Below are 13,924 nucleotides of genomic sequence, written 5' to 3' on the forward strand. Positions count from 1 at the left end.
GTCACACATCATCCTGACTTGGAACTATATCGCTGTTCCTTCACTGTCGCTGGGTCAAAATCCTGGAACTCCCTTCCTAACAGCACTGTGGGTGTACCTACCCCACATGGACTGCAGCGGTTCAAGAAGGCAGCTCACCACCACCTTCTCAAGGACAATTAGGGACAGGCAATAAATGCTGGCCTGGCCAGCGACGCCCACATCCCATGAATTAATGAAAAAAAACAGCACTGTCGACCCTGCAAAGTCCTCCTTACTACCATCTGGGGGCTTTTGCCAAAGTTGGGAGAACTGTCCTGCAGACTAGTCAAGCAACTGCCTGACATAGTCATACTCACAGAATCATACCTTACAGGCAATGTCCCAGACACCGCCATCAGCATCCCTGGGTATGTCCTGTCCCACTGGCAGGACAGACCTAGCAGAGGTGGCGGCACAGTGGTATGCAGTTGGGAGGGAGTTGCCCTGGGAATCCTCAACTTCGACTCCAGACCCCATGAAGTCTCATGGCATCAGGTCAAACATGGGCAAGGAAACCATCTGCTGCTTACCACCTACCGCCGTCCCTCAGCTGATGAATTAGTACTCGTTCATATTGAACAGCACTTGGAGGAAGCACTGAGGATGGCAAGGGTGCAGAATGTACTCTGGGTGGGGGACTTCAATGTCCATCACCAAGAGTGGCTCGACAGCACCACGACTGACCAATTCGGCTGAGTCCTAAAAGACATAGCTGCTAGACTGGGTCTACGGCAGGTGATGAAGGAAAAACATACTTGATCTCGTTCTCACTAATCTACCTGCCGCCAACGCATCTGTCCATGACAGTATTGGTATGAGTGACCACCGTACAGTCCTTGTGGAGCCAAATTCCCGTCTTCACATTGAGGATACCCTCCATCGCGTTGTGTGGCACTACCACCATGCTAAATGGGATAGATTTCGAACAGATCTGGCAATGCAAAACTGGGCATCCATGAGGTGCTGTGGGGCAGCAGCAGAATTGTACTCTACCACAAACTGTAACCTCATGGCCTGGCATATCCCCCACTAGACAATTACCATCAAGCCGGGGGACCAACGTTGGTTCAATGAAGAGTGCAGGAGGGCATGCCAGGAGTAGCACCAGGCAGACCTCAAAATGAGGTGTCAACCTGGTGAAGTTACAATCCAGGACTACTTGCATGCCAAACAGCGTAAGCAGAATGCGATAGACAGAGCTAAGCAATCCCACAACCAACGGATCAGATCTAAGCTCTGCAGTCCTGCCACATCCAGTCATGAATGGTGGTGGACAATTAAATAACTAACAGGAGAAGGTGGCTCCATCAATATTCCCATCCTCAATGATGGAGGAGCCCAGCACATCAGTGCGAAAGATAAGGCTGAAGCATTCGCAACAATCTTCGGCCAGAGGTGCCAAGTGGATGATCCATCTCGGCCTCCTCCTGAAGTCCCCAGCATCACAGATGCCAGACTTTAGCCAATTCGATTCATTCCTAGTGATATCAAGAAACGACTGAAGGCACTGGATACTGCAAAGGTTATGGGCCCTGACAACATTCTGAAAATAGTACTGAAGCCCTGTGCTCCAGAACTTGCCGCACCCCTAGCCAATCTGTTCCAGTACAGCTACAACACTGGCATCTACCCAGCAATGTGGGAAATTGCCCAAGTATGTCCTGTACACAAAAAACAGGACTAGTCCAACACGACCAATTACCAACCCATCAGTCTACTCTCGATCATCAGAAAAGTGATGGAAGGGGTCGTCGACAGTGCTATCAAGCAGCACTCGCTTAGCAATAACCTGCTCAGTGACGCTCAGTTCGGGTTCCGTCAGGGCCACTCAGCGCCCGACCTCATTACAGCTTTGGTTCAAACATGGACAAAAGAGCTGAACCCAAGAGGTGAGGTGAGAGTGACTGCTCTTAACATCAAGGCAGCATTTGACTGAGTATGGCATCAAGGAGACCTAGCAAAACTGGAGTCAATGGAAATCAAGAGGAAAGCTCTCCACTGGTTGGAGTCATAACTAGCGCAAAGGAAGATGGTTGTGGTTGTTGGAGGTCAATCATCTGAGCTCCAGGACATCACTGCAGGAGTTCTCAGGGTAGTGTCCTTGGCCTAACCATCTTCAGCTGCTTCATCAATGACCTTCCTTCCATCATAATGTCTGAAGGAGGGATGTTCCATGATGATTGCACAACGTTCAGCACCATTCACGACTCCTCAGATACTGAAGCCGTCTGTGTAGAAATGCAGCAAGATCAGGAAAAGAGCTTGATCTGATAAGTGGCAAGTAACATTAGTGCCAGGCAATGACCATCTCCAACAAGAGAGAATCTAATCATCTCCCCTTGACATTCAATGGCATTACAATTGCTGAATCCCCCACTATCAACATCCTGGGGGTTACCATTGACCAGAAACTTAACTGGAGTAGCCATATAAATATCATGGCTACAAGAGCAGGTCAGAGGCTAGGAATCCTGCAGCAAGTAACTCACCTCCTGACTCCCCAAAGCCTGTCTGCCATCTACAAAGAACAAGTCAGGAGTGTAATGGAATACTCTCCACTTGCCTGGATGGGTGCAGCTCCAACAACACTCAAGAAGCTCGACACCATCCAGGATAAAGCAGTCCACTTGATTGGCACCATATCCACCAACGTTCACTCCCTGCACCACTGACGCACAGTGGGAGCACAGTGTACAATCTACAAGATGCACTGCAGCAACACATCAAGGCTCCTTCGACAGCACCTTCCAAATCCACGACCTGTACCACATAGAAGGACAAGGGCAGCAGATGCATGGGAACACCACCACCTGCAAGTTCCCCCATAAGCCATACACCATCCTGACTTGGAATTATATCACCGTTCCTTCACAGTCGCTGGGTCAAAATCTTGGAACTCTCTTCCTAACAGCCCTGTGGGTTTACCTACCCCACATGGACTGCAATGGTTCATGAAGGCAGCTCACCACCACCTTCTCAAGGGCAATTAGGGATGGGCAATAAATGCTGGCCTAGCCAGCGACGCCCACATCCCATGAAGCGAATAAAAAATTCCCTTTTGAAAGCTCCGATTGAATATGCCCCCACCACACACTCAGGCAGTGCATTCCTGATCCTAACCACTCGCTGCACAAAAACGTTTTTCCTCATGTCACTGTTGCATTTTTTGCCAATCACCCTAAATTGGTGTCCTCTGGTTATCGACGCTTCTGCTAGTTTCTCCCTATCTTCTGTCATGATTTTGAACATCTCTGTCAAATCTCCTCTCAATCTTCTCTTCTCTAAATAGAACTGCCACAGCTTTGCCGATCTTTCCTCGTAACTGAAGTCTCTCATCGCTGCAACCATTTACGTGACACTTTTCTGCACTCTCTCCAATCATCACATTCTTCCTAAAGTGTGGTGCCCATAATTGCATACAATACTCCAGTTGAGGCAAAACCATTGTTTTATAAAGGTTCACCATGGGCGGCACAGTGGCGCAGTGGTTAGCACCGCAGCCTCACAGCTCCAGCGACCCGGGTTCAATTCTGGGTACTGCCTGTGTGGAGTTTGCAAGTTCTCCCTGTGTCTGCGTGGGTTTCCGCCGGGTGCTCCGGTTTCCTCCCACATGCCAAAGACTTGCAGGTTGATAGGTAAATTGGCCATTAGCAACTGCCCCTAGTGTAGGTAGGTGGTAGGGAAATATAGGGACAGGTGGGGATGTAGTAGGAATATGGGATTAGTGTAGCATTAGTATAAATGGGTGGTCGATGGTCGGCACAGACTCGGAGGGCCGATGGTCTGTTTCAGTGCTGTATCTCTAAATAAATAACTTCCTTGCATTGTCCTCTATGCCTCCATTTCTAAAGCCCTGTATTCCATCTGCTTTATTAACCGCTTTCTCAACTTGCCCTGCCATCTTCAATGATTTGTGCATGTATCCCCCCAACATCCCCCTGCTCCTGTACCCCATTTAGGATTCTATCTTCTACAGTGGCCTGCCTCTCTCTTCCTACCAAAATGCATGGCTTCACACTTCTCTACCTTAAGTTTCATTTGCAGGGTTTGCACATTCCACCAGCTGATGTCCCCTTGACGTCGACCACTAGCCTCCTCACAGTTCACAATACTTGCAAGGTTTGTGTCATCTGCGAATTTTGAAATTGTGCCCGGTGCACCCAAGTCTGGGTCATTACTATATATCAAGAAAAGCAGTAGTCCTAACATTGACCCGGTGCACCCAAGTCTGGGTCATTACTATATATCAAGAAAAGCAGTAGTCCTAACATTGTCCTAACACTATAGACCTTTCTGCTGAGAGCGTAAATGACAACAGCAGAATCATTTCGCAGAAGTTGCTGCGGAACCTGGCGGTGCAGCTTAACCGCTGCTGCAGCACCGGGTGGGGGCGCGTGGAGTGGGTCTCGCGGTGAAGCCTGAGGGCGCGCGGGGGGTTGGAGGGGGGCGCCTGGGGGCTCGCCGAGGGGGGGGGGGGAGGTGACGCGGGCGCCGGCCCTTTGTTGCCTGGCAGTCGTCGGAGGGAAGCACGTGGCGCCTTGTTGACAAGCGGCGCAGCTGGCGGATGGAAGGTGACAGCTGGCCCGGCTAGGCCCAGCAGTGGTGCCGGGCCGCAGCTTCATTCCTCGGCGTCTCTTGAGGGATGTGGTGAGAGCGCAGGGTAGGAGTGTAGAGCGCAGCGCTGTCAGTCAGCGAGCCGGTGCTGAGGTGCTGAAGGACGCCTGAGCTGTGAGTAAGTCTCTCTGCTGATCGACTCTGATTATTTCCGTTTTACTTGTTTATTCCTTTGCAACCGTGAGCGCTAAGTGACGCCGTATAACATCAATGTGTGCATATGTGTTTTAATATGTTATGTAAAACATCCAGAGTGCTGTAAGATTAAAGACAATGCTATAGAATTCAGTACTGGAGAAGGTGGACACTGCTGCCCGCTCTGGGTCCCTGTCCGAAATCATTACAAGGATCTCACGTTATTTACACAAGCCATTTTTCGGCTGCCGTTTTTCCATAAGATACAAACTGCGTCTGTGTATTGAGGAACTGTGTATGGGAGAGCATTGGTCATCAGGATATTAATATGATTTTATCACAGAATCACAGAATTGTTACAGCGCAGAAGGAGGCCATTCGGCCCATCGCGTCTGCACCGGCTCTCCGAATGAGCAATTCACTTATATATGTATAATATTAAAACTTAAGAGTTTATCGTTATTGAATAATTCTTTGATTCTGTGAACTGATTAATAGGGAGGGACATATAACTAACAGTCCAAAATGATGCGCGTTGCGCCATTTCAGGCTCATTTCCTGGCACTCGACGCTGTTTTAACTTTGGGGTTGGAATAAATATGCCTTCCTTTTTAAAACAGCTGTCATAACTTGCCTGTGCGGATAAAGTGACCTTTTGAATTGTGCAACACTGTTTTTCCACATGTTTGTTTCTTATTTCCTGACACTGTTGTGAATGGAGACAAGTGCACTATCTGCCAATTGGAGGAATGGTAACAAAAATGTTTCTTAAAATAACTAAGTAACTTTATTTGAAAATTAATGATGTCTTGGGCGGAGCAATCAGTAAGGGTTATTGGATTCGTAAATTTCTAAGAGTTATCATGTGTTTGAAAAACATCCCATAAGAGTGAATTTTGTATATAGATATACCTAACAGCGATTTTGCGCAAAGTCTGTTTTGGTGGCGTTGATTGAAGCAGCAACATTAGCCATAAAGCTCATGGCTACTCAATTAGATGTGGCAGCACTCTTGCCTTAGTGACAAGGTTCTGGGTTCAAGGCCCACTCCAGGACTTGAGCACAAAAATCAAGGCTGACACTCCAGTACTGAGGGAGTGCAGCATTGTTGGAGGTGCTGTCTTTCAGATGAGATGCTCAACTGAGGCCCCATCTGTCTGTTTCGGTGGATGTAAAAGATCCCATGACATTATTTCAAAGAAGAGCAGGGAAGTTATTCCTGGTATCCTGGCTGATATTTATCCCACAATCAATTTCACAAAAGCAGATGATCTGGTCATAATCACGTTGCTGGACCTTGCTGAACACAAATTGGCTGCTGCAATTCTTGCATGACAACAGTTACTACACTTCCAAAGTACTTCATTGGCTGTAAAGTGCTTTGAGACGTTAAGTGTTTGTGAAATGTGCAATCTAAATGCAGTTTTTGTTTGGCTTTTTACTCTTCAAAAAGTGACATGGCATGTTTAACATCCACCAGGAACAGGCATTCAGGGCCTTAATTTGGTATCTCATCCAAAGGACAACACCTCTGACCATGCAGCATTGCACTGAAATGTCAGCCTACATTGGGCGGAATCTTATCAGCTGCGCTGAGGCAGCTTTGGAGGTGGGTGGGGGAATTTTTAGAAAGGCGCATGTCGGGTCGTCTACCTGATGTGATCCCGCCTCCAAGCAATCTTGCTGGAGGCGAGATCATACTGGAACCGGTTACCTGGCCGACAGTGGCAGGTGCCAGTTAGTGTTTACTTGGGGGCATATTGGGCTCATCACCAGTATCTTCTCAATGGCAGACAGGCCCCACTGCTAAGACCGAAGTCCGGCAGATGGCTGAAAGCGGCCACCTGGCATCAGGCCAGGCGGCCAACAAGACCTCCTTTAAATACCCCACACCTTTCCCCTGGAACCGCGGATGCTGGAGAGCCACAGCTGCACGCCATCCAGTGCACCCCCCCACAATGATGGCCTGGCAGCAGTGGCCACTCTTATTTTAACCATTTTTTAAAAGTCTTAAGTGGGCACTTCCATCTTGAAGCGCCCTCACAGTCTCCCTCCTACATCGGCCTCGGAACTATGGTAAGCTTTGGGGCCTCGCCGGGGACAATCGGCCAGGCCCCGGCAAGGCAAGGAGGGGGGATTGGTTGTGGGGTGGGGTAGTGTTGTGCATTGGGGGTGGTTGGGGCTTTGGGTGCCCGATCAGGAGCACCTCCCAGCTCCCAAGAAGGCCTTTGTTGTCCGGCCGCCGAGGGTAAGATACCCGCGGTGGCGGAAGGAGGCTCTTGAGTGCCAGTTAATTGGCCTGGAGCAAGCGGGCTGTTTCTCGCCACCCCGTGTAAAATTGCAGTGGGGGCGAGACGGGGTTGGGAATGGCCCCTCCCCCTACCTCCCACTCAATTTTACCTCCCACCCCTACCCCCACCATCAGTCTGCTCGTTTGGGGGCTGTAAAATTCTGGCCATTGACTAGAGTTACAGAGTAGTGATTAAGATGGATACGCGATTATGTGATTGCTTATCCAAAGAGAAGTGACAAACAAAGCCAAGCCCGAGAACTAAATTGGTGTCTGAAAATTCTGAGCCTCTTACCAAGTTGCTTATTTACTGTGTTACGACTGAGGTGGGAGGAGGACACTGTCTTTTCTAGTTCCACTTCTTCCCAGGTCACAACATATATTTAAATGTTTACCCAGTTAGTGATACAGCCAATCATAGACTCTACTCTTTATCCCAGAATAAAATACACCAACCAGGTTTCTTTAATAAACAACAAAATTATCGGTATTATAAAACAAGACTTAACCAGTAACAAAGCAAAGCATTAACACACAGAGTGAAATATGAAAGTTCCCTTTTTACCTTAGCCCCTCATACACACACACACACACACACACACACACACACACACACACACACACACACTGGTTAACTAAAAAAACATAGAGGTTTTCTTTTTGGAGCTCTGTTACAAAAAAAAGACAAAAAAGAAAACTTTGGCCAAATACTTGCTAATTCTTGAAGAAAAAAGAGAAGATATGGAAAGATGTCAGTTGTTTCTTTTTTGGTTTGGCGTTCCAAATGCTTGTAGATGGCTGTCACTGGGATCTTTCTCTGGAGGACTTCATTCAGGTGGCATTGAGGATATATCTGGCAGGTTTCCCAGCGTCTCAGGAGAAATGCGGCAACAGGGCTTTCAAGCAGGCCTTTTAGGATGAATGTAGTATCAATTTCTCTATTTCCTACACTCGCTTCTAAGAGCTTCTCAAAGAGATGGAAAAGCTGGCAGGCTTTTCAAAGAGATGGAGTGACTGCTCTCCTGGCTGGTTTTTAAAACTCCAATTAACTGTCCAAAATGAAACCAAAACAATATCTCAAGAATTAAGATTCCTGACCCCTATAAATCTTGACCTGTCACTTCTCTGAAAATATCTCCCCCAGGTCAAGAGGCCCCTGCTGGGTAACTATCGAAAGACAGGTGACTTCCAGTAAGGATTGTTTGCAAACCAAGTCCAAAAGACCTTACAATGACATGCTTTTTTAAAAACACACAAAGTTCAGCATTTATGGAATCTTTTTTTCAGTTTTAGAACGCAAGTCCTCAAAATTTGACAAAAAATGGAAATACTTTCGTAATAACTGGGACACTGATACAGAGCAGGAGGACAGCATAACACAACACATCAAATGTCATAGAGTCATTTAAGACACAGAAGGAGGCCATTCAGCCCATCGAGTCCATGCCAGCTCTGCACGGAATTATACTGTCAGTCCCACTCCCTGGCTCGATCCCCGTATCATCCTAGACTATTTCTCTCAGATGGCCATCCAACTTCCTCTTGAATTCATTGATCATCTCCGCTTCCACCACCCTTGTGGGCAGTGAGTTCCAGGTCATTACCACTTGCTGCGTAAAAAAGTTCTTGCTCATATTCCCCCTGCTTTTTTGCCCAACACTTTCAATTTGCATCCCCTTGTCCTGTACCATTAGTTTATGGGAACAGCTTTTTCTTGTCGAATTTATCCAGGTCTATCATAATCTTGTATACCCCTATGAGATCTCTGCTCAATTTCCTTTGTTCTAAGCTGGACAAAACCAGCTTTTCCAACCTAACCTTGTAACTAAAATCCTTCATCCCTGGAACCATTCTGGTAAATGTCATCTGCACCCTCGCATCCTACCTGAAATGTGGTGACCAGAACGGGACGCAATACTCCATTTGGGGCCTAACCAGAGCTTTATAGAGATTCAGCTTGACATCCCTGCTTTTGTACTCAATGCTTCTATTCATGAGCCCAAGATCTCATATGCTTTACTAACCACTGTCTCAGTATGTCCTGCCACCTTCAAAGACCTATACACATGCACCCCCAGGTCCCTCTGTTCCTGCACTCTTTTAGCCAGTCACATGAGATAAATTCATGAGATGTGGAAAGATAGGATTACCAGGGAGTTGATGAGGTTACAACTAAATAGAGGTTGGAAGTTGGGAAGATTAAATAATGCAGTAGTGATGGCCAACTCAAACAACCACACTCTCCCATTCCCTCCCCATATATATTGGGATGATATATTCTCAGCTTGGTTACCTACACGCAGGTTAATGTAACCTACCGATTATCTGTGTACATGTGAACCTGTAAATATTAAAAATTTGAACCCTGCTATGTCAAGTAATAATAGCTCTTCATATAGGGTGTGAGAAATGACATATGTGTTTCACAGTCATGGAATATGGACAACTTCCTCCAACGTCCGTGGAGGTGGTTATGAGGGTGTTATAATAGTCAAACGATGCAACTTGGAAAGAATGTAACTCAGATGCAATAAAAAAAACTCATCACTTATCATAACTTGAAGGAAATGTCATAATAACAATGGGTAATTTTCCAAGAGCAAGATAACTTGTTCACAGAATCACAGAATCATTACAGTGCAGAAGGAGGCCATTCGGCCCCTCATGTCTGCACTGGTTCTCTGAAAGAGCAATTCACTCAGTTCCATTCCCCTGCCTTCTCCACGTAACCCAGAACATTCTTCCTTTTCATATAACTGTGTAATTTCCTTTTGAATGCTTCAATTAAACCTACCTCCACCATGTTCTCAGGCAGTGCATTCCGGACATTAACCACTTGCTGCGTGAAAGTGTTTGTCCTCATGTCACTTTTGCTTCTCTTACCAAATACTTTAATTCTGTGCCCTCTTGTTCTCGATCCTTTCACGAGTGGGAATAGTTTCTCTCTATCTACTTTGTCCAGACCCCTCATGATTTTGAATACCTCTATCAAATCACCTCTCAGCCTTCTTCTCGCCAAGGAAAACAGTCCTAACTTCTCCAATCTATCTTCATAACTGAAATTCTTCATTGCTGGAACAATTCTCATGAATCTTTTCTGTACTCTCTCCAATGCCCTCACGTCTTTCCTAAAGTACAACGCCCAGAACTGGACACAATACTCCAACTGAGGCAGAACTAGTGTCCTATACAAGTTCAACATAACTTCATTGCTGTTGTACCCTATGTCCCTGTTAATAAAGCCCAGGGTATTGTATGCTTTATTAACCGCTCTCTCAACCTGTCCTGCCACCTTCAATGACTTATGCATATATACACCTAGGTCCCTTTGCTCCTGCACCCCCTTCAGAATTGTACCCTTTATTTTATCTTGTCTCTCCATGTTCTTCCTACCAAAATGAATCACTTCATGTTTCTCTGCATTGAACTTCATCTGCCACTCCATTCCATTCTCCCAGTTTCTCCGTCTCCGACGCATCTGCTCTGATGATGTTATCTTCCACGACAGTGCTTCCGATATGTCTTCCTTTGTCCTCAACTGAAGATTCCACCCCACTGTGGTTGACATGGCCCGCAACTGTGTCCGGCCCATTTCCCGCACCTCTTCCTTCACCCCTTCCCCTCCCGACCAGAAACGCGACAGGGTTCCCCTTGTCCTCACTTTCCACCACCGGCCTCCAGATCCAATGGATCATCCTCCGCCACTTCCGCCACATCCATCACAATGCCGCTACCAAAGGCATCTTCCCCTCCCTTCCCCTGTCAGCATTCCGAAGAGATCGTTCCCTCCGCGACACCCTCGTCCACTCCTCCATTACCCCCACCACCTCGTCCCCTTCACACGGCACCTTCTCTGGCAATCGCAGGAGGTGTAATACCTGCCCATTTACTTCCTCTCTCCTCACTATCCAAGGCCCCAAACACTCATTTCACGTGAAGCAGCGATTTATTTGTACTTCTTTCAATTTAGTTTACTGTATTCGCTGCTCACAATGTGGTCTCCTCTAAATTGGGGAGACCAAACGCAGACTGGGTGACCGCTTTGCGGAACACTTCTGCTCAGTCCGTAAGCATGACCCCGAGCTTCCGGTTTCTGGCCATTTCAACACCACGCCCACCCCCCCTCCTCCTCCCTGCTCTAATGCTCACATCTCTGTCCTGGGATTGCTGCAGTGTTCCAGTGAACATCAACACAAGCTCAAGGAACAGCATCTCATTTACCGATTAGGCACACTGCAGCCTGCTGGACTGAACATTGAGTTCACTCATTTCAGAGCATGACGGGCCCCCCCTTTCTATGTTTAGTTATTTTTTATTTTTTTCCTTTTTCTTTTTTATTTGGCTGTTTTATTTTAGTTTGTTTCTACTGTGCCTACCCATTGTTTCTGTTTTTTTAGATGTTTATGCTTGGAGTGCTTTGTGCTTTACAGTCTATTCACACCCTCTCTGTACTAAGGCTTTGTCTTTCAGCACACCATTAACATACCGTTTGCCTTTGTTTCATGACCGACTGGTCAGTTATTCTCTGTGACCCTCTGTCCTATCAACACCTCTTTTGTTATTGCTTGCTCCACCCCCCACTTTACTTGCTTATAACCTTTTACGTTGCTAATATCTGCCAGTTCTGATGAAGGGTCACTGACCGGAAACGTTATCTCTGCTTCTCTCTCCACTGATGCTGCCAGACCTGTTGAGTATTTCCAGCATTTCTTGTTTTATTTCAGATTTCCAGCATCTGCAGTATTTTGCTTTTATTCATCTGCCACCTGTCTGCCCATTCCACCAAATTTTCTATGTCCTGTTGAAGTTCTGCACTATCCTCCTCACAGTTCACAATGCTTCCAAGTTTCGTATCATCTGCAAACTTTGAAATTGCACCCAGTACACCAGGTCTATGTCATCAATGTATATCAGGAAAAGCAAGGGTCCCAACACTGATTTCTGGGGAACTCCACTACAAACCTTCCTCCAGCACGAAAAACATCCATTTACCACTACTCTTTGTTTCCTGTCACTCAGCCAATTTTGAATCCATGTTGCTACCATCCCTATTATTCCATGAACTACAAGTTTGCTCACAAGTCTATTGTGTGGCATTCAAACGCCTTTTGAAAGTCCATGTACATCACATCAACAGCATTGCCCTCATCAACCCTCTCTGTTACCTCCTCAGAAAACTCCAGCAAGTCAATTAAACATGATTTTGCCTTACGAAATTCACCCTGACTTTCCTTAATTTACTCGCGTTTGTCCATGTGACTATTGATTTTGTCCCAAATTATTTTTTCTCCAAGTTTTCCTACCACTGAAGTTAAATTTACTGGCCTCTAGTTGCTGGGCTTATCCTTACACCCTTTTTTGAACAAGGGTGTAACATTTGCAATTCTCCAGTCCTCTGGCACCACCCCCGAGTATAAGGAAGATTGAAAAACTATGGCCAGTGCCTCTGCGATTTCAACCCTTACTTCCCTCAGTGTCCTTGGATGCATCTCATCTGGTCCTGGTGCTTTATCCACTTTAAGTACAGACAGCCTAACTAATACTTCCTATTTATCAATTTTAAACCCCTCTAGTGTCTTACTTACCTCCTCTTTCAACATTGCTTGGGTTGGTAAAGACAGCTGCAAAGTATTCATTTAATTCAGCTATGCCTTCTGCCTCCATGTGTAAATCCCCTTTCTGGTCCCTAATCGGACCCACTCCTCCTTTTACCACCCTTTTAATATTTATATATCTATAGAAAACTTTGAGATTTCCTTTAATGCTAGCTGCCAGTCTCTTTTCATGCTCTATCTTTGCTTCTCTTATTTGCTTTTTCACTTCCCCTCTGTACCTTCTACATTCAGCCTAGTTCTCAACAGGATTTTTAAGATGGCATCTGTCATAAGCACACTTTTTCCTTTTTATCTTAATCTCTACCTCTTTTGTTATCCAGGGAGCACTGGTTTTGTTTGCCCTACTTTTCCCTTTCGATGGAACATACCTTGACTGTGCCCGAACTATCTCATCTTTGAAGGTAGCCCATTGTTCATCTACCGTTTTCCTGCCAGCTTTTGACTCCAATTCATTTGTCCCAGTTCTATTCTTACCCCATTGAAGTTGGCCTTCCCCCAGTTAATTATTCTTACCCTGGATTGCTCTTTGGTCCTTTTCCATAGTTAGCCTAAACCTTATGATACAATGATCACTATCCCCTAAATGCTCTTCTACTGATACTTGATCCACTTGGCCCACCTCATTCCCAAGAACCAGATCTAGCAGTGTCTCCTTTCTCGTTGGACTAGCAACATACCATTGTAGAAAATTTTCCTGAACATGCTCGAGGAACTCTTGCCCCTCACTGCCCTGTACACTACTATTATCCCAGTCCATGTTTGGATAATTAAAGTCCTCCATTCTAATTGCCCTATAATTTGTTGAATGGTAAGGCATGCTGTAGAATTGCTGTGTATGTATGTATGTGGTCAGAGCCCTGTTAGAGTAAAATTGTGGTTTTAGAAAGTTTAGGATACATTTTGCGATTAGAACATTGAGAAATGGAGAGCTCGGTGAATTGGCTGCACTGAATTCTGCATGTGATTCTCTGATTGAACTGCTGTTGAGTGAGGCTGCACCTCACATAATTTACCCTTATTCCAGTGCTTCAGATTCAGTCTGAGATTTCCAATGCAAATATTACCACGTATCTGAAACCTTTAAAAATTGAAGGAAGTTATTATTTTTTCTTCCAAATTTGTAGAGTCGCAAATTGCTGGGATCCCGTGCTTCCGCTGCAATTTTATTTTATTTATTTAGAGATACAGCACTGAAACAGGCCCTTCGGCCCACCAAGTCTGTGTCGACCAACAACCACCCATTTATACT

The 13,924-nt window shown here is 46.0% G+C and overlaps 1 protein-coding gene across 1 annotated transcript in view; it reads left to right on the plus strand.

Annotated features, from left to right (window-relative positions):
• Positions 1–4,542: 4,542 nt before the first annotated feature.
• The window catches only part of si:zfos-911d5.4 (uncharacterized), a 286,271-nt gene continuing 276,889 nt past the window's right edge, over positions 4,543–13,924 (plus strand). Inside the window, exon 1 of the mRNA XM_068053354.1 lies at positions 4,543–4,668. The gene's annotated coding sequence lies outside the window, so the exon portion shown is untranslated. The remainder of the gene's footprint in view (positions 4,669–13,924) is intronic.

Source organism: Heterodontus francisci, chromosome 20 (assembly GCF_036365525.1).
Source record: "Heterodontus francisci isolate sHetFra1 chromosome 20, sHetFra1.hap1, whole genome shotgun sequence".
Lineage (NCBI taxonomy): Eukaryota > Metazoa > Chordata > Chondrichthyes > Heterodontiformes > Heterodontidae > Heterodontus > Heterodontus francisci.